General features: G+C 41.5%; 1 protein-coding gene across 2 annotated transcripts in view; it reads right to left on the reverse strand.

Annotated features, from left to right (window-relative positions):
• PIK3R5 (phosphoinositide-3-kinase regulatory subunit 5) overlaps positions 1-14,422 on the reverse strand; it is an 84,739-nt gene extending 70,317 nt beyond the window's left edge. For both annotated transcript variants that reach the window (XM_075216951.1, XM_075216950.1), the window contains exon 1: positions 14,284-14,422. The gene's annotated coding sequence lies outside the window, so the exon portion shown is untranslated. The remainder of the gene's footprint in view (positions 1-14,283) is intronic.
• Positions 14,423-23,603: the final 9,181 nt, after the last annotated feature.

Consider the following 23,603-nt stretch of genomic DNA (forward strand, 5'->3'; position numbering starts at 1 on the left):
GTTTTTTTTGTTTCTTCTTTTGCCGGATGAACCATATGGAAATTAAAAATAAATATGGATTTTCACTCATATACATATAAAAAAGCTGTAAGCTAAAACCAACTCATGGTCTCACAGATCCATGGAGACTGTTAAATCCCTCAGATAAATCCTTCACCTTTCCCTCAGGGGTTCATAACTCATTTTCTAGACTGGACCATATATTGCTGGCAGATTCCTTGATAACTGAGGTTATTAAGACTGACATTGGTTCTATATTCATATCTGATCATGCCCCTGTATCAATATCGCTTCGCCTTCACTTGGAGGGGCAACGGAATTTCACTTAGCAGTTCCCATCCTACTTCTACACATCAGAAAACTTTAAACAGCACCTTAAATATCATTGATTGGAATATCAAGATAATAACATTGACCACTTTGACAATCCAGTGTTATTCTGGGAGGCTTCCAAAGCAGTTTTGCGGTGGAACATAACATACATGGGCAACAGGAAAAAGGAATCAAATAAAATCAATCAATCCCTTATACAAACAATGCAAACCCAATATAATGCTTATCTCTCTGACCCCACAGACACGACACTAGCTATTTATAAACAGGCGAAGCAAACATTAAAACATTTTCTACTGACTCAGGCCCAGTCCAGAATAGATTACACAAAAAATAGATACTATAGATGGGGCAATAGAGCTGTCAGACTTTTGGCAAATCTATCAAATCCTTTTAGACGCAGAAGTCACACAGTAGCAATTAAAACAGCGCACTCTCCCTTACCCCTCACTAAATCTAGAGAAATAAGAGATGCTTTCCTTAAATATTACCAGACACTTTATACAGCCACTTCTCCTAATAATTCCCTTTTAAATGATTTACTACTAGAAGCTAATTTGCCCAAACTGTCTCCTGAGCAACAGGATATATTAAATACTGAGATCTCTTCCCAAGAGATGTCAGATACAATTTAATACCTGAAGCTTCATAAATCCCCTGACCCTGATGGATATTCAGGTCAATCTTTTAAACTTCTAAAAGTAGAAATAGTTCTGACTTTGTTAGAACTTTCTCGGACAATTCACCGCAATCGCCCTCACTACCCATCTTTCATCAGGCATACACTACTCTAATTCCAAAACCAAACAAGGATCCTATGCTGATGTCCTCATATCGCCCTATCACATTATTAAACTTGGATTTTAAAATCCTATCTCGTATAATGGCTAAACGCCTCCAAACTATATTGCTCTCTCTATTGACCTCACATCAACTAGGCTTTGTCCAGGAACACCACTTGGTGCGTGGTATCCGCACTGCAATAGCCTTGATAATAGCTTCTTTCCGGAACCGCCTCTCATCCAATATGCTTCTTAGTCTGGATGCCTACAAAGCATTCAATATAGTATTTTATCAGCTGTATTAAGTAGAAGGGAATTCGGATCAGATTTCATAACAATGATAGACTATTTTTATGACACCTCCTCAACATCTTTAATTATCAATACATTACTGGGAGACTCCCTAGTGATGACAAGAGGTACTCAACAGGGATGTCCGATGTCCCCACTGTTGTTTAATTTATCGTTGGGCCCAATTCTGAGAATAATTCAGCAATGGCCCCAGATGAAGGGCATCTTTGTTGGTACAGAATGTACCAAAATCACAGCATTTGCAGACGATATTCTACTTCACATTTCAAACCCAGAGTCTTGCCTGAGCCCATTAATGGAGAAAATTGGGGAAATTGGATCCATGTCAGGATTTGAAGTGAACCTTGAAAAATCAATGGCTATTTTCCTAGAAAGAGGTCCAGTAAAACCTCCATGGGCTCAATCCCTTAGGCTACAGTGGGCTGATAAGTCAACATATTTGGGGATCCGGCTCCCGATGAACATGGCCACTCTCCACAATCTTAATATTGGCAAAGCCATAACTAATATGCAAAAGGAACTGGATGGTTGGGAACGACTTAACATTTCTGATTTGGGCAGAGCAAACCTCTTGAAGATGATATTGTTTCCTCGCTTATTGTACCCTTTGCAAACATTGCCACTCCTTTTAACACAAAAAGATGCACAACAAATTAACTACCTGTTCCGGAAATTTATATGGAAAAAGAAGCGTCCTAGGATCAGTCTTATTAAACTCCAACAAGCCAAAACAAATGGGGGTATAAATTTCCCTGACATAGCGCAGATGAGCTGCATGGCAGTATTGAAGTATCTGAAAGATTGGCTAATGGATCAGAGCAGGGCCGTAACTAGGGCTGTGCAACAGGGGCGACCGCCCAGGGCGCAACGCTGAAGGGGGGCGCAATTTGGGAATATTTTAGGTACATTTGGTTAAAATTGAGGGCTAGGGGGGCGGCATTTGCCTTTCTTGCCCCAGGCACTAGAATTCTAAGTTACGGCTCAGAGTACTTACACTAACCTAACAGTGGAGACACAATTCCTTTCTGATGTCCATTTAAAGACCTTTCTTCATTTGCATGACCAGGAATTACCTTCCCATACTCTTGAAAAACCCCTTGTTCTTTCTGTTAGGAAGATTTGGCATATATTACGACATAAACTTAATCTTAACCCTTATAAATCTATACACTTACCATTTGTCAAAAACCCTGAATTCCAAAGTGGCATGGCGGATCGCCCCTTTACTATGAGGAGGGACTGCGGACAGTTGGACAATTATTGGATAGGACTAGGTAAAAACCACTCTGCCACAATGGGGCGCTGGAATTATTCCTCTTTTTGGTACCATGTGGCCTTTCTTTTATTAAAGCCCAACATTATGCCCGAGAGGTGATTTCTCTTTTTACAGCAGTCGATTGGGATAACTCCCTTGACACTTTATTACTTGCTACCCCCTCCAAAAGAGGAGCAATTTCATCCAATTATGCCTTTCTGAGAACCATAATAGATCAGACCAAAATTAATTTGGGTCTGATTGGGTGGTTACGCCACTTCCCTCGATTAACAGAACAGATGTTGTTGAAGGAATTGGCTACTTCGATAAAATTCTTTCCAGGCTCCATGTATGCAGAAATTTTCCTCAACATATTTTATAGAAGCTACCTTTCACCTCATCGTCGAAAAATCATTGGTCTTTCATCTGATTCTAGGTGCCCCAAAGCAGATTTATATAATAGTTTATGGGCTTGTCCTGTGATTAAGGCCTTCTGGACCGGGGTATGGAGATTTGCGACTGCAGATTTAGTAAATCATTTGTCATTCACACCTGAATGGGCAATTTTGGGCATTTTGCCTCCCGATATGCAAACTTCCGCATGGGAGAAGGTTACTTATTGCAATATCTGGTGCGGCTAGGAAGTCGGTCCTCCATATATGCATTCATATTTCCTCCCAACACTTGACTTGTCCAAGGAGAAGATGTACTTCCCCTTAAGGATGGATTGGCTGAAGGCATCCCTCCAGAAGGGTACATTGATTCGCAAGTTCTTCGAAACCTGGGAAAGTTATATTAACGTCCTACCCACCCCACAGCTCCATGACTGCTTCTACCAGACGCTTTGGTTTGAAACTAGAGTATTTCTACAAGACCCTCCAATCTCCATATAGGGGAATAAAGTAAGCCTATCCTCTGTTTCTGGTCTCTCTGCACCTTGATGCTTCTTTGGCAGTAATTAGGTATGGGAGGGAGATAATTGGGTGTTCTGTTTGCTCTTGCCTTTGGGGGATATTGTTATTGTTATTATTATCATTATTACTACTCTTATTAGTACTATTACAATTACAATGGATTACAAAATGAAAAAGCTAATTATGCTAAAAACCCATAACTTGTCTGCTGGGAATATTTGTATTGGAGAAAGCCCAGATGTTTTTGTTTTTTATTATTCATTTCTATTTTTATGTAGATTAAATTGTGACCTAACATGGACGAGTCTCCCTGACCACGCCCACAAAATATGTAACGTTATATATGTACATGTATGTTGATCGTGCCTGCAACTGATTTCCAATTTTATAACAACTATTATTGTATTATATGTATCTGAACTTCTTCAATAAAAATGTTTTTAAAAAAAAAAAAAAAAGCTGCAAGGATTACCAATGCTTTAGACAAGGTGTATATGGTTGACTTTTATCCCTGTGCTCTACTTTAATTCATGTGGCAAACTTAAAAATGTACCCCTCTGCAGGTCCAAATTCTATTAACTTTGTGACACTTGCTATAAATGTGCATGTAATACCATTCACCCAATAATTGATACCAAAAATGGCTTGTTTGAACACATTCCTAAAATCAGTGTATCCATACCTTCTTAATATCTTTCTTCTTTTTAATTTAACTACATGTTACAATCTTGATTCCGGTTAAACATTTTCTTTTTAAATTTGGGATTCAGCTCGGATGCTTTCTGCTTGTGAGCCATAATCGAGAGTATTGCTTTTTGTGACTGATCGAGTCCCACACAACAGTGAGTTTTAAAGACAGGACAGTAAGGTGGAAGGGAAACTTTGTAAACACAAACTTTGCAAAACTTTGACTTCCTCCTGTTCTATTCACTTCCTGGTGTGTGGTAGAATTCTGCTACTTAATGCTGCAACAGCATTTATTAACCCCTCCACGGCAGGACAGAGCAGTACATCTGTAGCAGTTCTCCAACATAAACTGCGACAGAGAGTAACTTGTTAGGCTAATTTTAAATCTAAAAATAATGATCCCACTGTCCTTATATTATTTGAATTTCTTGTATTTTTTTTTTATTGTCTATTAAACTAGGCATTTAAGGGAATGCAACGAAGAATTTCTGTCAGGGTTGGCATAAGTGTGACTGCAGTGTTTTCTTCTAAGGAGAATTGAATGGAATGTGTTGGGGTGTACTTTTTCAAGGAAGGTGGCGCATGAGTACTTAGCCTTTTATCTTGCAATATACCACAAAACATTACCTACTGTCACATAATCCTCAACTGTCCCTGTTTTCTGCACCCCCTAGATGCGATGTGGACTAAAGGTTTGATGTTGTTTGACGGATTGGCTACTTCTTTAAAAAGGATTTACACTATTTTAAATATTCGTTTGACCAGCCTTGACCTAGCACTTTTGAAGTATGTTATATGAGGTGCTAAATACGCTTCATAGTATTATTTACACAAGCATTAGTAGCAGTCTCATGCAACTTGCAGAAAGCCTTGTGAGCAATATCCTTAGTTGTGGTGTCCAATTATAAGCCGGACTGCCAGCCCGGACTGACTGACTTGTCATGTGAGAGCAACAATTCTGCAATGCAGCAGTTTGGGTTTTTTTTGGTAGCAAGTTTCATCCGTGCTAATAACTACTAGCTGTCCACATCATATATGGCTGTGTTGTTCTCTAACTGCAGACTGACCTGTTTTAACCCAGCTATTTGGTTCATTTGTGTTTCCGGTCTGTGCTTTCACATAGGCTTTTGTCCTATTTTACAAGCTGAGCCACGCAGCACGCACGTGAATGAGCTCGTGATTAAAGCATTCTTTTCTGAAAGAGTAGTGCTTTATTTAACAGAATATAAATATAGGCCAAATGCAATTTAATTTATTCTCTGTATTCAGCAAAGTAGTTATGCAATGGTTATTTTCAGCAAGAGCAATGCTCAATGGTGTAATGTGTTTTCTGGCCAGTCTGACCCATTTTCAGTGTGATGTTGTTGTGCTCTTGTTTTCCTTACCTGTTCTGCTATTGTAATATTGTGATCTGGGCTACAGGTATGCTCTAATTGCAGGGAGGTGTACTGTATGTTATAAAAAAAGGACGTGGTCTTTCTTCAGCAGCGTAATTCATTGGTTTGTGCAAGCCCTCCTGGAACCTTTTACTAAATGCATTGCTGTATCTTTGTAACCCTTGTCTGTGTTTTTCAGTTATGTCTTTAAATCATCAGAAAAAGTTGTTAATTTCTTTTGTTGCTCTTTAATGTGACACAAAACTGCTCTCTATACATTTATATCCAATGCAAACAACAGAGCTGTGTTGTATAGCAGGGCAACAGCAAATAACCCTGTCTACCTGATAATAAACAAAAAGAAACATTGCTTTAGTTCACTAAATTCCTTCTAAGTAAAAGTTGCAAATGGCCATGTACAAGAACATTTTTTTATTGTCCATTACCAACATAAAGCCAGGTTAAAAACAGGAGCACAACGTCATCGTAGTGTGCAAACAGGTCATATCGGCAAGTATGATATCCATTAAAGCAAGGCGGTGTTGCTACACTGTTTGTTTTGTTTGTTTATTTTCAGCTATCATAATAAAATTGAACTGTGAATTTTATATATTATTTTCATACTAAAGAATAAGGGGCATATTATTAATTAACATCAATTTTGGCCCGTTAATTATAATGTGTCATTGCAGCGATGACAGATGATTTTTCGGCCTTGGTTATTATAAAAATCATCATGGAACAGTGCATCCGCTATTAGGCTGTCCTGGCGATGATTTCACTTACATTAATGTCCCGTTGTCTGGCTTTCCTCTCCAGTCACTATGGCAAGGTTGCTGTGCACATGCGCAGAGATACACGTGCTATAGTGACCAGAGAAGAGAGCTGGTAAGCTGTGATGAAGGATCCGAAGATCCCTCTACTGTAATGCTCTCCCCATTGGCTTCAATGGTTCCATCTTCAAATGGGGTCAGCTATTCACGACAAGTTCTTTGATTTTTGGAACTTGTTAAATCACGAAAAATAAACTGTTTTTGCTTACGATAATAGTGGGACCACATCAGATATCTGCAGCGGCCCTATAGTTAGAAATAAGTACCTAACTTAAAAATGACTGTTTTCAGGGGATTTAAGGCTAAAAGGACTTTAATAAATAGTCCTTTAAAATATTATAGTGCACATAGCTGGATGGTGGTATAACCCACAGCAGCCAACTATATATGAGCTTTAATCATCACAACGCAGGCCACACATTAAAAATGGATTGCTTGACAAGTGGCGGGAGACATTGCACATGTTCAAGCGGCAGACTGAATGACTGATCACAGTAGACATGTTAAACACTTTCTCCTCCAAACCAACCGGTTCTCCAACTCAAGATGCCAGTTGGTGTAACCCCCCATCCTGTTTTGTGACAAATCCTATTTTCAGACACCTAAAATGGCCTATGAAATCTACATGTGTGGATGGCATCATTTACACTAAACTGGCAAATATCTGATATTGTACTGTACGTTTAGGCTTTTTTTATTACAATTAAATTTGCCTTTAATTTGGACCGTCTCCTGTTTAAATGTAGGTGGCCATTTTGTGCTTGATGCAATATTTATGAAAATGAGGTCCATCCACTGGGAACTAGTACCTAGTGATTTGAAAGGTTGGACATTGGTTCAGCCCTTAAAATGACTAAAATCTGTATTTATTAGTTTTAGACACAACCTTGAGAGCTCTAGTAGAACTTAGTAAAAGACAGTATTTGGGACCACAAGAAAATGTCATCCAAAATAAATAATTTGGAGATAATGAATATCTGGGGAATGAAGTAACAGAACAAGTGGTCGCTGGGCAAGTCATTACTACTTGTCTTGTCAACTGATAATGTACAAGTGGGCAATAGAATTCATTTTACGTCTAGTGTCTCGTTACAAGACTTAAAGCAATAGTAGATCCCTGGAAATGTTATGAGGTATATGGTGACAGTATTATGAGTTATGCAAAAATAAACTGCCAGGAAAGTCCCTGAAGTTTATTAATGCATTGGGGACTGCTATGGTTATATTCCTGAGGACTGTTCAGTTACTGTGGAGGGGGTGGCTCATGTAATGATTATTGTCAAACAAACTCAATCAAGACACCGTTAATGAGTCATTCAAATGTCCTGTTGTAAAGGTCATATTTTTATGATGGGTCTCTGAAAAAAGCCCCATGTAACCCCAAAGCAAATATAGGCTGGTTACTTACAGGAAAAACTTTCATCAGTCATTGACCTTGCATAATTTTAAAGGAATATTAACAAACTCTCATTAGGACCACTGACACTACTGGGCTAGCACCACCTGCTTTTTTAACCTTAAAAATGTATTAAAATAATAGTGTGAGGACTTTCCTTCTTCGCACTATAGCAGCCTAGATATGTGTGTGTAAGCATGTAAACCTGAAATAAGACACAGACAATCACCTTTTTGGCAAATTAAAAGGTCACAGTTTATTTAGATATTAAACCTTCCTGGTGGTGGTGAGAACATAGCAGTCAGCTAACATCTAATCTTCACCCAATAAACCTTGGGGGAAAATCGCTCAACTACTAAACCAAGACTCACATCTTTACTAAGTGGCCGGTGCTAATCTGCCATCAACATGACTACTCCCCTTCTAAACTCGACATTGCTGTGCCACGCAAAGCACACCAAGGGACCATCCATGCAAAAAGGGCCAAGAGTCATGTTACTTCGAAAGGGGCAGTGACGAGTGGCCAATAGGGGTATCACCACTCTCCTACCCACTGCGCCTCTTCACATAAGGGAAAGAATGGTTTAGCAGTTTAAACTATAAACCTAAGTAGGGTGGGTGGGAGGTATCGGCGACAAACAGGAACAGAAAGACCCAGGAGCAGTGCTGGCAGTGAAATCCTTTTGGCTGGATTTAATGTTAACAGAAAAAACTTTAACTCCTAATGGTAAATGCCTTTTCAGAGACCCAACACATAATTTTAAAAGCCCTCGGCTTACTGGTTCACTTGTTATAATATTAGCAGAAACATCTATGTTACATAGACTTTGTCACAGACTAACCTGCTAGACTGTAGGCCTACACTGCGCTCACTATCCGACATCACCATTTAATAACAAACTAAACTGTTACATAGAATGTGATTGCACTGCGCTCACTGTGTTATTGCCAACCATTTACAGAAAACCTGTTACATATACTGTATGACTGCACTGCACTCACTCTGTGACATCACTATTCAATCACAGACTAACCTGATACATACGTTGTGTGACTGCACTGTGCTAGCTCTGTGAGATCATCATCCAATAACAGACTAACATGCAGTATACACTGTGTGTCTGTACTGTGCTAATAACTCTGTGACCTCTCTCTCCAATCACAGACTAACCTGTCACCTAGACACTTGCACTACTCTCACTATAATTTTAACAGAACTTGCCTATTTTTTGCAAGGGAGCATGGCTGCTTCTAATCAAGTTAGCAAATGCAAACAACCAGTAAAACAAGATTGCAGAGTGATTCAAGACCAAGGGTCTTGATTCAAGCTGTGAGTTAACGGCGGGTTTGAAAAGTGTAGATATAGCAACCAATAAGAGTCTAGCTATCATTTATTTAGTACATTCTACAAAATTGTAGCTAGAATCTGGTTGTTTGCTATAGGCTACTTCTCCACTTTTTAAACCCGACAGAAACTCTCAGCTTGATACATTTACCACTATATGTTATTGTAGAATTTAACTTTAAAGTATATAATAAAAAAGAAAAAGTATAAACACACAGAGGGGTAGTACAACTGCTACAAGACCCACTGCTGTCGTGGGAGCATACATCCCCTGTTAAAGCCCCATTTATATATATTTTTAGTTTTTATGAGGCAGACTAGTGATTTGGCTGTGATTGCTATCATACTAACCAAGAGACTGTGATTGGTTAACATTGTCGGCTGCTTCCAATTGGTCACTATAACAGCAGCCCAAGGACTGGTCAGTAGAGGGAGCTTCAGTAAACTGGATGAGGTGAGAAGTTATCTGCTTCATGTATATGGGGCCCTTGCAAAATTTTGCTAAAGGGCCCACAGTTAAGCATCTGCACACAACACACAGCTTATGATAAGAACAGATGGTTGAATCATCTTGTGGCATATTTTCAGACTAGTGTTTATGTGGACACAGTATCAGACTTGAATGAACAATCTCCAGTGGAGACATTGCAGGAGCTGCCACAAAGAGTTTAGAGCTACTTTTGTAATTGAGATGTAGAGATTTGACTCATAGTAAAAAGCAAATGTTGCTTATCTGATGATTTAGTCAGTTTGTTTTGACAACAAACATTGAGGGTCTTATTAAATTACACCTATACACAATTGAGGCTCAAATCTAATCTGCAGATGTTTATTTGTCTATCAACACGTAAACCACTGCACTTCCTCCCACAGTCCCAGCAACACATACCACCAGCCTTTTATCTATTAATAAATTATATATGTAAAATAATACATGCCAAAAAGTATGTGGGTACCTGAACATCACATCCCTATATATTTTTTGAACATCTCATTCTAAAACCATGGGCACTAATATGGAATTGGTCTCCCCTTTGCTGCTATAACAGGCTCCTTTCTTCTCTGAAGGCTTTCCTGATGTTGGGCGATAAGGTCCGGCTCACAGTCGGCGTTCCATTTCATCCAAAAGGTTTTTGATGGGGTTGGGCTAGTCAAATTGTTTCACACCAAATTCTGGGAAAACCACTTTTTTATGGACCTCACTTTGTGCTCGGGAACATTGTCATGCTGAAACAGGAAAAGGCCTTCCCCAAACTGTTGCCACAAAGTTGGAAGCATTCTCCTAGTTTCTGTGAAGCCCAGATTAGTCCGTCAGACTGCTAGATAATGAAGCCTTACTAGTCACGCTATAGAATGCGTTTCCACTGCTCCCGACTCCAATGGAGGTGTGCTTTACACCACTTCAGTTGACATTTGGCATTGTGCATGATGATCCCAGGCTTGTGTGCAGCTGCTCAGCCAAGGAAACCCAATCCATGAATCTCCAGATGAACAGTTCTTGTGCTAATGTTGTTTCCATAGGCAGTTTGGAACTCTGTAGTGAATGTTGCAAAAGGGGACAGACCATTTTTTTTCTGCAATGCTCATCCGCACTCTGTATTTTGTGAGCTTGTGTGGCCCACTGCTTTGTGACTGAGCTGTTGTTGCTCCTAGACGTTTCCACTTCAGAATAACGACACTTACACAGCTCTGGCAGGACAGAAATTTGACAAACTGACTTATTGGAAAAGTGTCATCCTATGACAGTGACATGTGGAAAGTCACTGAGCTCTTCAGTATGATCCATGTAGATTGCATGGCTGTATGCTTGATTCTATACACCTGTTAGCACCGTTAGTAATGGGTGTGGCTGAAATGGCCAATATATATATATATATATAATTTAGTAAACATAGTGCAGTATTGCAGAACACCTGGTCACCCCAACACCTAGTGACCTCTATGCGTACCAGATGGATGTAGGCAAGAGGCATGTATCAGTTTCCCATAACTTGAGGCTTACTTCAATTGTTCCTTGTCACTTCAAATATGAAAACAAATAATACAAACGATAGTGTAGTAACATCAGACAAAGGTGAGGCCCCAAACCACACCACACCATATGTGATAACACCTGTAATCTAGACAATGACTTGTTCTCTTTATGTGAGCGTTCACTTTCTTTCTGAAGAGAAAATCAGTATGGTGAAACAAGCAGACAGTGATCTTTTTTTTTGAAGGATTTACCAATGGCGATGAACAAATAACACTGACCAGTTGAGATAGGCACAATTCATCCCAACTAATCAGATGTTCCTTACTACCACGTTCTCCAACAAGACAGACATTCTTTACAACCATAATCTACAGCAAGCCAATTATTATTTACTACAACACTCTCCAAACAGCCAATTATTATTTACCATATTGAACTCCTGCTAGCCAATCATTATTTACCATATTGAACTCCTGCTAGCCAATTATTATTTACCATATTGAACTCCTGCTAGCCAATCATTATTTACCATATTGAACTCCTGCTAGCCAATTATTATTTACCATATTGAACTCCTACTAGCCAATCATTGTTTACTATATTGAACTCCTGCTAGCCAATTCTTATTTACGATGTCTCTGAAGATGGAGGGGCAGTGCCTTACAAATTTCCGTGTGAGACTTCCCTGGTGTGATCATACCACATGTCTCACAGTGCTTGGGTCATGCATCTGATTCTGAACAGGACCCTATCTGTGTGGAGTTTGTATGTTCGCCCCATATTTTTGTAGGTGCTTCAGGTTCCTCCCATGCCCCAAAACACATAAAAAAGTATTTGTGTGTGGTAGGAAATACAGAGAAAACGCCACTGGGGCAGGGACTTTGGCCTGTAAAGCTTTTCATAATATGTAGGCACCATATAAGTAATTGTTAATAAGTTAAATAAATGTACTGGATGTAGACTAACATGTATTTATACAATATGGTTAAATGCTCAACATAGATTCATTAATAGACTTCAGACTTGGACTTGTGGATAAAAGTCATGCTCAGGCAGCATAGAAGTATTAAATCAAATTGGCCTGATATTATAACGGTCCCAAAATCATTGTTATAGCTGATGTTTCCAATCGTAATTTATCACATCATTATCGAGCATGCTTGTAAATCTGTGCATAACATGGCTGCTAGTGACCAAGTGACCAGTGTGTATGATTGTCTTCCTACCGCAGAAATATTGCACAGTGGGATGCGGAAATAATCCATGGCTGGAGTGCTGAACCACTTGATCTCAGCCACTCTGGTCCAGCATGATTGGCCCATTTGGGGTCAGCTTTAGAGAAATGAAAGTAATTATGGTGTAGGAATGATATGTGTCTTAGGAGTCTATTTATTAAGAACCCCCAATAACGAATTAGAATCACCGGAGCAGCTGAGCGATCCTTAGGTCCCCGGTGATTCTGGCTGGCAGCGCTAAGAGGAGTCTTACCACTTGCCAAGCCAGACCTAGTACCCTCATCACATGCTGGAGCCGGCATGGACATGTCAACTAGAACTGGAAGCCCAGACTTGGACTTACAGTTTCAGATTCTATAACAAATAAAATAAAGTACAAAATAATGAAAAAATAAAAAGCACAGAAAAAATACTTTATTTTAATAATAAAGCATTTTATTCCTTTAGGCTTCCCCCTTGCTGTGTAACCCCAGCGATAGCTACCCGCCCATCATAGCCTGTACTGGCTGACGGCTTGGTAAATAGACCCCTTATTGTGGGATCAGCTGAGCTGTTAGCAGACCCCAGGTTACCAGATAAAGATCTTCTCCTCCGTTTCTCTTAGGAGCTTTGGTTTAATGGAATAAATTGCCCATGATGGTCTAGATTATTAATCCTAGTGTTTTGGGGTTATTTGTCCCCTGAATAGGATGTACCTGATGAAACACTGTAGAGATCTATCACATTTCAGCCTCTTTTTACCAAAAAAACCTATATCTTGATTTCTGAGATCGCTACAATTTACGATTTTTGTTATGGTGATTTTCACATTGTTACACCCATTTACATTGGCACTGCCATTCAAATAAACATTTTGCTGCCACTGCTGAAAGACCCTACAATGAATACTGTATAGCAGTGTCTGCAGCTATTTAGTAATTTTGTTGGGGAAAAAAAGAGATACAATTTACTTTTCAATGTGTATAACATTGTGTGACCTCTGCACAGACTCCTTAGCTCTACTGCATATTTGCTCACTACCGTTTAAAGCTCTGACTAATTAACGCAATCCTCATATTGCTATGAAGTAACCACATCAGGATAAATCTGGTGTACTTTCCTTATTCCAGTTCCTGTCCGTCATAGACCACCATTGACTCAGGGTATTATCACACAACGGATTATTTTGAATGATGAAGCCTTGTGGTGAAGAGGATCACATATCAGGATGCTTGTGAAAACGTCACACTGCTGGCAGTGTGGGACCTTTATCTAGAGTTATAGGGCACAACAGAAAGGACATGTGTACTGGGACCACAGAGCCCCCCTGCAACAGAATTTGCCCTGCTACCAGCATAAACCAATACTCCATAAAACATATTATGTTTTGTTAAAAGATAAAATAATTTTTTATATTAATTGAAGCTGACTGGGATCAAGAAGGATCCCCTCCCTTCCCTGTGAGACTGTTTTCCACTAAATTGCAGAGTTGTTTTTCCTACTTCTGAATCAATGAGTTGGACTTGTGTCCTTTTGTATCCTCACTAACTATAAAGCTATGTTGTTTGAAGACAATCAGTCAATCTTTAGTCACTGACTCAAATGCTATGAAGCCAATCGTAAAAACATTGCTAAAATTATACTTCTAAGGAAAGTCATGGCAATGCAACATTCAGTTGCCTACAGTGTGTTTCTTTCTTCTGTAAAAGTTAAAAATATATGCAAATGTACAGTCCCAAGAGCAATGAAAAGGTTAAACTGTCATTTGCTTTTTTAGCACTTAAAATCATTAACCTTTGCTCTAGTCCATGAGTTTGAAACATATTTATGCATTTCTGTTTAAATAGACAGTTACACTTACCTTTGAGGTCTCTTACAGCTTGCCTCCCATCACCTGCAGGGGGCAGGAATTGGATTCAGTGGTCCCTAGAGGTTCCAGGTCCTCAGCTGACCCATGTCAAACATCTTGTGTATAGAAACTACTCTCTGAATCAGTGACACATACAGAGACTTGTTGGTGACACAGAGAAGGGGAGGGTGATACAGGATACCATTCACCTCGCATCCTCCCATAGAGGCAGGGCAGAGATAATGTTTAAAACAGGCTTCACTGTACAGAGATCTGCCCTTTGGTACACAGTAGTTTGTCCTGAATTTACATTTACATACATTGTATGTGGTGTATTTAGTAGAGATTGCAGTACATTGACATATTTGGGAGCCTCAGTGGAAGCATGTTATAATATATCTGATAATGCACTACTTACTATAAATTATATGGACATTAAAAGTCACTAAACATATAGAAGTACGAGGCTGTAAATTGGGTGCTTTTAAGTAGGTCAAAGAAATGAGATGCAACTACTACTATAATACTTTACAAGGGTGTGGTGATACATTATTCTGCATAATATACAAATTTTCCTAATAAATGCTGACGTGATGATATCACAACTCACTTATTATAGGCAATGACTTCATAGCGCCCTGTATACTATTTACAGGAGTTTATACATACAGTATGTTAACATCATTTGTGTTATACGTTTATAGTACTGCTGCTAGTATTTTACATATTGATAGATGTTTTAAATGTGTTTATAACCTAGTAGTACTTAGGGAGGGAGAGAAATAGTAGCCCAAAGGACCTTAAAATGTATGAGAATACATTACCCCATAAGCTTGCAATCTAGAAGTTGAGACCCTACCAGATGTAATAATTTATCCTTCTAGAGTCCGTAGAGCTTGCAGTCAAATGGCATAAAAACAGAGGAGGCACAAGGAGTTTGCTGGTCACAAGTATGGACTCTACAAACTTTTGGTAAATTGTGAAAGATATGTTCTAGTTAAAGCCCATGGCATAACCCTGGAGGCTTGCACTCAAGTCGTAATGTGGGTTATTTCCACAGACAGTTCACACCGTATTAGTATAAGAGTGTTGAAAAAACCTATTTAATATCAAACTTTAAGCACAGATTATTTTGAAGTCTGCGGTAATTGCTCTAGGTTTCTGTCTTCATGTATATGTTAAGGTATATACATCTACATGTTTATGTGGTTTGGGGGGACTTAACAAGCACACACCCTTCCCCCTCCCTGAGCTTCACATCTCAGTAATTGAAACAGGAACCAGCCGCCTTCTTTCATCACCAATTTACTGTAAGTTTCCCTGCAAGCCTAATAAGTGTCACACAGGGAAGATAAGCTGGGTGCTTATTTTTACTCACTCCCATATCCATTCTCGCTCTCTCTTTCGCCCTCTCTCGCGCTCTCTCACCCTTGCGCTCTCTCTCTCTCGCCCATCCCTCTCTCTCACCCATCCCTCTCTCTCTCTCGCCCGTCTCTCTCTCTCTCGCCCGTCTCTCTCTCTCTCGCCCGTCTCTCTCTCTCGCCCGTCCCTCTCTCTCTCTCTCTCGCCCGTCTCTCTCTCTCTCTCTCTCGCACGTCCCTCTCTCTCTCTCGCCCGTCTCTCTCTCTCGCCTGTCTCTCTCTCTAGCCCGTCTCTCTCTCGCCCGTCTCTCTCTCATCCCTCTCTCTCTCGACTGTCCCTCTCTCTCTCTCTCTCTCGCCCATCCCCCTCTCTCTCTCTCTCGCCCGTCCTTCTCTCTCTCGCCCGTCTCTCTCTCGCCCATCTGTCTTGCCCCCTCTCTCGCTCTCTCGCCCCCTCTCGCTCTCACCCCCCTCTCTCTCGCCCATCTCTCTCGCCCATCTCTCTCTCTCGCCCATCTCTCTCTCTCGCCCATCTCTCTCTCTCTCGCCCATCTCTCTCTCTCGCCCATCTCTCTCTCGCTCTCGCCCATCTCTCTCTCGCCCATTTCTCTCGCTCTCGCCCATCTCTCGCCCCTCTTTCTCTCGCTCTCGCCCATCTCTCTCGCTCTCGCCCATCTCTCGCTCTCGCCCCTCTTACTCTCTCGCCCCTCTCTCGCACATCTCTCTCTCGCCCATCCTTCTCTCTCTCTCTCGCCCATCCTTCTCTCTCTCTCTCGCCCATCCTTCTCTCTCTCTCTCGCCCATCCCTCTCTCTCTCTTTCTCTCTCGCCCATCCCTCTCTCTCTCTTTCTCTCTCGCCCATCCCTCTCTCTCTTTCTCTCTTGCCCATCCCCTCTTTCTCTCTCTCTCGCCCATTCTCTCTCTCGCGCATCTCTCTCGCCCTCGCCCCCTTCTCGCTCTCCCTCGCCCTCTGCCCCTATGGCTCTCTTGCTCTCTAATTCATGCACTCATTGGGCCTGATGCTCAGCATTTACGCCAGAATGCTCAGTAAGATGTGCCAGCTCTGTACTTGTAGCATATACGCCAGTCTAACACCAGGCATACATACACCCACATACACATTGTTACTATGGTTTACTGTATATAGGGTCAATCATTAAGCAATGCTGTACAGATAATGCCCTATTGGAGCTTGTCTAAATTCCCTACCACACAGACTAGAGTCCATTTTGTTAGAAGCCAGTTAATCTCCCATTATGTTTTTGGATTGTTGGACTACACAGGGAGAATATACAAACTCCACACAGATAGGTCATATGACACACATACACACAACCAGGTCATAAGCACAAGAAACGTTTTTGTTAACAGTTGCTTTGATAGCGAAAAGCACATTCCCTATTAGATTTTATATGATCCAGCAAATATAATATTCTTTCTAGCGTACGTATGAAAGTAGAAGGAAAATTAGTTGTAAAAATACAACCACAAAATTCTAAGATATGCATGATCATGAAGAAAGCACCTATAAGCTTCAGAGGTGATTTCACAATCAACCAAACAAGTGGCTAGAAACTGCTGTTACCCTTTCATCATCGTCATCATTATCCTCAGTGTGTATTTGCACCTGCCCTCTAGCAGATTCACAAGATACAGCTCCTGACGTGTATATGTGTCTCCATGCTGGTCTGCCTCAGCTGCAGTTGCGTGAACATGTCCTTACTGTTCTCGGTTGTTAGACTGCACCCTTCCTCTCTCACATCTGCAGTAGTGAGGCAGTGCAGGTGTCTGATGTGAGCAACTCTGCATGTGCGCATATATATATATATATATATATATATATATATATATATATATATATATATATATATATACACTCTCTTTGTGGTCAAATGTGAAGAGGGGCCCTGCAGCTGCCATGCCCAGGAAGAAAGAAGAGGCTGCAAGCTACTCCAAGGTCCTGCGTTCCAGCGGTGAGTACTTCCATTCTTCCCTGACAGGTCTCGGCAGGAGAGGGCCGGTGAGCCAATCAGGGCTCACCTCCCCCTGCTGGCCAATCGGCGGCCGGATAGGTGAGCCAATCCTGGCTCACCTCTGGCCATTTAAACTGTTGGTGCTGCAGCGAGCCAGTCAGGGCTTGCAGCGCCGTCGAGTGACATCAGCGTGCCGACGGCTATATATGCCACCAGCTGCCGCCATTTTCAGTCCAGTTCGCCGGCGGAGGAGAAGGAAGAGGACGATGTGGGACGTCCAGCGGCAGAGACGCCGGTGGAAGTGACTGGGAGCTACCCTGCTGCGGGAAGCAGAGCGCCGAACCAGAGAAGAGGTGCCGCCAGCTGGAGGGTCTGGAAGAAATGGGGACGATGGCATCTGGCCAAGTTGAAAGTCCTGCGCGGAGCAGGTAAGTATAAAATATTCAGGTCGGGCATAAGGCCCGGGGGCAATTCAGGCATTAGACCTGTGGCGTAGGCAGTGGGCACAATGACCGTCCACAGAAAGGACCTAGGTAGGGTTCTCTCGGGCACAAGTTAGTTAGTGAGAGGGGGGGGACACAAGCCCCTTAGAGAGGGAGTGCATAGGTAGAGAGAGAAGGGGGGCACCATTGGTAGCACTTGGGCACAAGGCCCAATTGGTAAGTGTAGCAGGGCGCAAGGCCCTTGAATTAGCAGGGCGGAAGGCCCTTCAGTATAGAGAGATAAAGGACTCTAAGTTAGTGGAGCGCTAGGCTCCTGACAGTAGCAGGGTGGCAGCCCTGTAGTTGTAAAAAGGACATTGGGTCCTTGTGGTTAGAGGGACAGAAGGTCCTGGTGGTTATTAGGGCAGTAGGCCCTCATAGTTGGTAGTAAGCGATAGGCCCAGGTCAAACAGGACGCTAGGTCCCTGGGTAGCTTAGGGGATACTTGGTCCCTTGATAGTTAAGTGGTTAAGTTGCTGAGAGTGGCTTACAAAGCCCCTCTATCCGTCCTAAAGTCCTGAGTCCCAAGACAGGGCGGGCTTAACAGCCGGGGCTCGGGGTTCGGGCCGCAGGCGGATGACTGGGAGCGACAGAGTTCCAGTGGACCCGGGCAACCGAGGACATGTGAGTGGGAGGATTCCGTTCGAGGAGAAGAAAGGTAAGGTGCATCTTGTAGTGGTCCCTCGGGATTGGGTGAGTTCCTGGGGTGTTAGATAAGGGATTGTTCTGCGTGGCTTGGTGTCCCTTGTTTTACAGGCATTGGTTGTCCGACAAGGTCTTCGGAAGACCTCTGCGAGTGAGAACCCCTGGAGTAGCAGGAATAGAGGGAGTCACTGGTGAAGGCCTTTTCCTTGGTGCACTCACCTTATGGAGCTGGCCCTCCTATATTTTCCCCTTTCTCTTACAGCATAACGGCTGCCCGCCACTCAAGAACAGGGGCCCTTTTTCCCTGCTGCGTTTTGGGCGCTCGAACATCCCCCCCCAGACCTTCTCGCACATGTGCAGTGCAAATTTTAATATACACAAACACTTGAATTTACTATTGCAGATACCTTCTTACTGATCCAGCCCTCTAAACAAACTTTCTGCCTTACAATCTATTTTGAATGTTATGTCTAGATTAATTTACAATGACAGACGTTCTGTTACTGCTGTGCTCTACCAGTCCAAATTTTGGTTGTCTGTACCTTACCAAATCCAATATAAAATACCTTTGCTAACATACAAAGCCATGAACAAAACTACACCAGCTCTCTTCACTTCTCTCAAAATATCTCCCAATTGAATCCCTCCACTCTGCCAAAGATCTGCACCTCTCATCAGCACTGATCCTATTCCTGGTTACATGGTTTTTTCATGCTGCACCCACTCTGAGGGATCCCCAATCCGCGAACATAGGCTTTCCCCCGAGCTTCCAAAACTTCAAGTTTTCTGTGACAATAAATATCATTAGACAAGTTTTTGAAATTCCCAAACCATTTTCTTGAACCACCCTAAACTTTCTATACTCAAACAACCTACTGAAACACTCAACCTAACAACACTTGTGTGTGACTGGATCATATAGCTCCACTAAGTACTTTCTCCAATTGCAATCTGGGTTAACATCTATCTGATGCTTTATCTCACGTAACAAAATATTTTGTTGATTGTGAGCAGAGTCCTCTTTCCTGTGTGTCTATTTATTATTTTATTACTGTGTCCGTTCCCAATTGTAATGTGCCGCAGAGTATGCTTGTGATATATAAATAAATGTTACTAATAACAATTAGTATGTATATGGAATTATAAATGTTAGCTCTAAATAGAACGTTGTGTAGTATTTTATATATACAGTATCCTGTGTTTTGAACAACTAACAAATAGTTAAATGGCTTAAAAGATTGATGAATACTTTCATTTTGGTTTTAGCAATGTGTTGAGCAGTGTGTAAATTACTAAACATTTCTAGACCCCCATTGGCACCCTAAGGCCACATACCCAGTGGTATTAATTAAATGCATTTCACGAAGACCCTACTGCACAGGCTGTATTATATGCTACTAGGACCCTGGTGTCAGCCACATAATCAAACATCATTGCACAGGCTGCATTATATGCCACAAGGACCTCACTGTCCGCCACATAATCAGACCCCCTTGCATGGACTGTACTTAACAGACACATAATCAGACCATATTGACGGCTACATTTTATACAGACTCCATTGCCATCCACATTATACAAATCCCCTTGCACAGACATTATCAAACAAATTGTAAGTCACGTTGCACTGATCTCTTTTATATTTGCATTATACTGATCCCTTTATCAGCCACAATGCCATGAACCCATCACCAGCCACGTCAAATAGATGACCTACATGCAAAAGGACAGGCTGTAGTGAGCTACCCATAGAAAAGCGAGACTTAGTCAGCTACTACAAAAGGTGAGAATGAGCAGCTACAGCTTGGGATGGAGTAACAGAAAAGTGTGTGAGCTTGTAGAGCAGAGAGTGGAATAGCAGTACTGAGGATAAGGAAGTGTACAGTCAGTTAGTTAGGGAGCACATATAAGAGACAGCAACTGAATAGTTCTGTAGTGTGGGAATAAAGTGTACTGAGGACTTTAAGTTGGTGTCAAGGATGGACTTGGGGGGTAGTTGGTAGAAGAGATGGATGGACATAATAGGACAGGAGGGGGATATATAGAGGAGGCTCGAGGGCAGGAGCCTGGGGAAATAGACTGGAAAGTACATGGATGAGTAACTAATTGTCATGTATGTGTTTTTATTGTCATTGCATTAAAGGTAATTTTACCAAGTACAGCCTCCACAGTGCAAATGCATTGTATGTGCCAGTCGTGGAGTTTTCACGTCAGAATGTCTGCTCCTTGCAAAATTGGTTTCATGTTCTGATGGGAGGAACTGGGTGAATCTGGGATGTTTATAACCATATTCAAGCTAGTGCCCGCATGCCCACATGCAGGAAACTAGATTGTTGCAGGATAAAAACCTTCTATCTATCTAACTATCTATCTATCTAGGAGTAACACATTTCTTGCACTCCTTTGGCATACTTGATTGTATTGTGTGCTATCTACAGTAGAATAGTTGCAGTGCACCATCTTGAGGTGAGTTTTGTGTATTACACCTCAAAACAACATGTTCTGCATGAGCACAAGTTTATAATATGTTTCAGCGTGATGTAAAAGTCATGTTAAAGATAGTGGCTGCATACTGCTTTGATCCGTGCTCCTGTCTCAGCACACAGTTTTCGGAGGTAAATGTTGTCCCCTGGAAGTTTCCACATTTCCGGAATTTGTAATACACCAGCTGAATTTGATCAAATATTAACAGCTATAGTAGATACTGTTAGATTCAGTTTACAATGAATCTACTGTGTTGAAAATAATGTTAGACCCACTAGAGCCTCTGCTGATGCTTCATTATCTTTCCTGGTAGAAGTTATTACCAGAAGAAGTGATACAAAGTGAAATTGTGAAAATCTGTGTGGTCAGTGACACAGTTGACAAAACATTGTCAACTGCAGGGGGATATATTTAGAAAAATGTTTATTTAGCAATATTTTGAAAAGTATTGCATAAGTGCAATTCCTTGTTTATATATTCTCTGTAATGAATGGCATAATGACCCATTACAATACAGTGCCCATGAAAATCACCTGCCTGCTTTGGCATTTTATTTTCTTACATAATATATCTTACAATCAAGGTGGATTTATTCAGTAATTCTAAAACTAAATTAATTAGGATGCCATGAAGACCATTATCCATGCTCTCATCATTTCCCGTTTTGATTACTGTAACCTTCCCTTCATCGGCCTCCCCCTCTCCCATCTCGCCCCCCCCCCCCCCTTGTTCTATTCTTAATGCGGCTGCGAGACTTCCTCTGCTTTTCCTCTCTACTTTTCCTTACATTGGCTCCCTTCCCCTACACAATCCTTTTCAAACTCCTCACCCTCACCTACAAGGCCCTCTCCCACTCCACCGCCCATTACATCTCCAACCTCCTCTTCATTTATATTCCCTCCCTTTCCCTGCGATCAGTCAATGACCGGCATCTCTCCTCCACCCTGATCACTTCATCCCACTCCAGAATCTGCAATTTCTCCCGGGCTGCCCCCCTCCACTAGAATGACTTTCCGCACTCCATCTGACTGTCCCCTAATTTGTGCACCTTTAAATGGACACTTAAAACTCATCTATTCCTCAAAGCCTACCAGCCATCCACATAACCTTCTCTCCATGCTTGATCACCTCACCTCTCTCTTCACCTGTCACGCTACTCTTGCACTTGATCCCCTCCTCTGGCTCCCTTTGTGCTTCCTGTATGTTTACCTTCTCTTTAGGATGTAAGACCTTACGAGCAGGGCCCTCTTCCCTCCTGTCTCTCTACCTATTCTTCTGTTCCAACCTCACTTTACAAGGCAGCGCCGCTTTAAATTTAAGCGCTGAAGACGCCGAACTCGCGGGTGTTGAAGAACCCGGAGCTTCATACATTTACCCCCTGGTATTATTTGTCTAATTCTCTGTACTGTATTGTTTGTTTATTGGTCTGTACTGTTTTCCCTGCATGGTCCACTGCCTGTATTCTAAGCGACGCTGTGGAAATCTTGTGGCGCCATATAAATAAAGATTAATAATAATAATAGTAATAATAATATTCAGACACTATAGTATACCTCAGTTTTATTTTGAGAAACTGACATCAGTTTCTCAAATGAACACATTTTGTAGATCTGTATTTTGGTTCCATCCCAACTTAAGGAATCGTTTTCAATTTTGAGGCTAGGTAATTCTAGTTGCCACACAGCATGGCTGAAATAGTGTTGTTTGATTTTTAGAAATGATCGGTAGGGTTATTATCAGTAGACTTATTAATGTTTCCCTAGATCCTAGGTTTATTTCTTATCCTATCATGTCTGTGTACCGCATTGTTAATCATATATTTTATGTACCTTTTGAACAGTCCATACTCATTTACACACACATGTACACACCAATGTGTGTGTCACAGCTAACTTAGCACCCCCTCCCATCCTTTCTAGACACCTGCGACCAACGCTTAAGCCTTTTGTTTAGTTCTCACAGGCAGGCAGTCTTTCTCTGTGCCAGGTGGAGTGGCACTCTGTTAAGAGATCATGACAAAAACTCTGCACCACCTGAATATGCACAGAGAGAGCTTGTCTGTCTATAAGCTGTCTCTTCAGACACATGTCTCAGGACACAGGAGACATAGCAGGGATCATTCATCTCCACTAGTGCAGAAGGTAAGCACGGGTGGATGAAACATCAGGTGGCAGGGTGGAGATGGTTGGAGGGTAATGGGGGTCCTGCAAATAGCAGATGCCTACAAAATGGATGCCTCCCGTGCATGTGTGTGTGTCTCTCAGATTCACTTTAAGGTGTAGAATAGAAAGCCCTTCACGTTACCTCTGTAAAGGAGAACTTAAACCAGCTATTTAACTAACTTACTCAAGATGCAAAATTAGCCTTCTGCCTGGAAATGTCTATGT

The sequence above is a fragment of the Mixophyes fleayi genome, chromosome 6, assembly GCF_038048845.1.
Source record: "Mixophyes fleayi isolate aMixFle1 chromosome 6, aMixFle1.hap1, whole genome shotgun sequence".
Lineage (NCBI taxonomy): Eukaryota > Metazoa > Chordata > Amphibia > Anura > Limnodynastidae > Mixophyes > Mixophyes fleayi.